The following is a 3,826-nucleotide window of genomic DNA, read 5'->3' on the forward strand; positions in this document are numbered from 1 at the left end:
AGGTATTGCAGAAATACAAAGGCATTCTTAGTTCTTCGTGTAATTACTCAAAAAGAAAAATAAAAAAATCTCTCTTCTTCTCAAAAAATAATTTTGATTCCTACAAACCAAAATATCAATTGCTTAGAGATTAGGGAGGTTTACGAGTAATCGTGACCCAATCTTGGTGTTATAGTATATACAAAGTAAACAACTGAGAGTAAGTCCCATTTTCTCTGTATTTTTATTTTTTTCAAAAGCATGCTCAACCATTTAATTTATTTAGATTACAGTAAGTTTAGTTTTTGAATTTTTTTTTCTATTGTACTAGTTTTTCTAAATTCCAATTAAATTTAAGTTTATTGGTTTTATTAAATTACTTCCGCTGAAAAGGCATTAATCCCTTCATCTCAGTCATTAACAATTTTAAGAAAGTTGCAGTCTATTTTGGTTCTCTTGTATTTTCCTAATAAAGATAGCTCAATGAGGTATATCAAAGTCAATTTGACCATATCCTTATCATCAGCCTTGTGTTCCAAAAACATGACCTCTAACTGGCTATGTAAATAAACTCTATATCTTTGAAAAACTTGTCTTACAATCTTTTATCTGCAACAAACCCACTAGAAGCCTTCTTTGGACGCCATAGACCAGTTATAATATCAAATTCTTTCCTCCCAAATGACAACACCCAAAAAGAAACTTATACAATCGTTGGTCTCTTTTTTCACCCCCTCAATAGTAAGTCATGGATAAGTGGTCCATTAAAGACGATATTTATATCAAGAAAGTGGTCAAATCTTGTTTTCCTAAATAAGGCTAGCTGATTCAAGTTGAGTTTTGTCTTTATATTACGTATTGTGTTTTCCAGATGCGACAAATGACTTACTTGAGCCTAAAATGATGGGATGACTTAATCTTATTCATGGGTGAGTTTGTCGATGTCATAAATATTTATAAAACCTAAAGTGATATGTATGATTTATAGGAAATTTAAAAAATAGCAAAATATTGAAACTATTTTCAAAATATAGCAAAATTCATCAAACTCACCATAGCTCATTTTGAATTTTTCTAATATTTTGTAAATAATTTCATTTTTTATGTTATGCATAACAATCCCCCTATGATTTATTTAGAAAAATTACACATAAAGGAACAAATGTGACCAATATATAAAACAAGAGGCAACCTAGAAAACAAAAATGAAATATTCTAAATAAACAAATAACTAAACAGACTTCCTAAATATAGATAGAAACACTCCCAGTGACGTAAAACATATATAATCGATTTGGGGTTCTAAAATTAAATTTTGGAAGTTGTGAGATGCTCGTGAGATACAAATGAAAATTCTAAAAAGGTCTCTAATACAAGTGTGAAAGCACCCTAAATTACCCTAAACAAATGTATAACCAATAATTGGTTTGTGATTTGAAGTTTGAAAATTGCAAGATGTTTTCGATATGTTTGAAAGATGTCTGCGAGATGTTTGCAAGATAATAAATAAGTAGCTAAAAGATTTTCTAAACATGTGTAAAGCACTCCAAGTGACGTAAAACAAGTATATAATTGATTTAGGATTCTAAAATAAAAGTTTGGAAGTTGTAAGATGCTTGTGAGGTGCAAATAAAAAACCTAAAAATTTATCTACGACATGCAAAAGCAACTAATATGGAATTAGACATTTAAAATTTGGAAGTTGCGAGATGTTTGCGAGATAATAAATAAGTAGCTAAAAGACTTTCTAAACATGTGTAGAAGCATTCCAAATGATGTAAAGCTAGTATATAATTGAATTGAGATTCTAAATGAAAGTTTGGAAGTTTAGAGATGCTTGCTAGATACCAATGAAAGACCTAAAAAAGTCTCTAAGACAAGTAGAAGCACTCTAAATCACTATAAACAAGTGTATAACTAATATGAAATTGGATATTTGAAATTTGGAAGTTGCGAGATATTTGTGAGATGTACGCGAGATGATTGTGAAATACATATGAAATATCTAAAAACTCCCCAAACAATGTGCAAAAATATCTAAAACAAGTATACCAATTTGGGATTGGGCAGTGGAAATTTGGAAGTTTGTGAGATGATAGCATGATAATTGCAAGAAGATTGCGAGATACAAAAATATTAGTAAAAATCTATCTAAACCATGTGGAAAGCCTCCTAAATCACCTACAATAGTTTTTATCGAGGTGTCTGAGTTTCAAGATTGAAAGTTTCGATATGTGACAAGATAATTGTGAAACTTCAAACTATGCCAAAGAACACTTTAAAAGAACAAAAAACATAATATTCTAAATAATCAAAGCAAAAAATAAAAAATAAAAAATAAAAAATTCAACTATTCTATATTCAAGATAAAAAATAAGTAAATAAAATAGTAATAATCTATGGTATATATAAAAACTTCTATGTGGAATTTTTTTTTAGTCTATTTTACTCTTTTGATTATAAGTATTGTTAAATGTTCATTTGATGACAATTTTGTCATTCAACTTCAAGGATGGATACTGGGCGAATCTTAACCATTTCTCTCCATTTCTTTAACCATTTCAATATTTAATTTAAACATATTTATGACCCTAATTAATTTCATGGTAGTGGAAGAATTTATATAGGTATGATAATAAATTCAAAGAAGCCTTTTAGAATTCTCTAACCTCACACTTCCACCAATTTATTCAATATAAAAATGGCTGCTTCAATTAGGAGGAAAGGAAAATGTAAGAAGACAATTTTTATCTCTCCGATGTTGGAGATCTATATACATATTTTTTTCATTTCTTTGTAAATATTATCTTCTTTTCTATTTCTTTTTTTTTTTGTTATCTTTGAGTAAAAAAAACTTTCTTCCATATTATTTTCTATTTTATTTTTCTAGAAAAAATAGAGTAAAATGACATTTCTAGATCAACATTATAAAATTTCTCATTTTTTTTGGAGAATGTGTTTTTAAATTTAAAAATTAGTATTATTATATTACTTTACTTTTTTTTTTATTATAACTTCTACTTCTTTCAATAATCTTCAATAATATTAATTCAAAATTATTCTGTAATTTAAAAATATAATATTATTTTTTAAAAAATTAAATTAAATATTATCACAATTTAATTCATAACTAAACTTTAAATAAAGAGACAAGAAAAAAAGTTTGCATTCACTATTTAATAGAAATTAATTTTGAAACATCTCTATCATTCATTATAATTATCAATAAAATATTAATTCTAAATAGAAGTAAAAAAATGAGATGTAACTCTAAATTAGGTAATTTTTTTTTATAAAAATATGAAAATATAATTATTAATCAAATACTATTATAACTTATATTATTAATTTTATATTTTAAAAGATACATACATCCACGTGGAACGTACGTCCAAAAAACTAGTCTAAAAAATGATTTGTACAAATAAAAAAAAAAAAACAAATCAGTACAAACTTAAGTGTCAGAAAGTTTTATAACTAATACGAGGGCTTAGTTCCTTACAATGGTTGAAGTATGAGTATGATGTAATCTTTGGGTTTTAGGTGTGGTCATGCAAGTTAGTGAATTGCGGTGGTCGCTGACCATTGTCCCCGTAACGTCGAACTCAAGCACTTGCACAGGCGGTTCGCGACCTTAATCACTATTTGGGTTCACCATTTGTAGTTCTAACATCACGAAGATTCCCTGTCCGTTTAATTCAATGAGGAGGAGAAATTGCATAAGATAAGAGAAGGATTCAATTTTCTGTTTCTAGGGTTTTTTTTAAGGCAAATCAGACTATTCATACTCTAATTTGTCTTAAAATTCTATTTTATCAAAACTAATCACAAAAACCTATAATGCCTT

This window comes from Cucumis melo, chromosome 7 (genome assembly GCF_025177605.1).
Source record: "Cucumis melo cultivar AY chromosome 7, USDA_Cmelo_AY_1.0, whole genome shotgun sequence".
Classification (NCBI taxonomy): Eukaryota; Viridiplantae; Streptophyta; class Magnoliopsida; order Cucurbitales; family Cucurbitaceae; genus Cucumis; species Cucumis melo.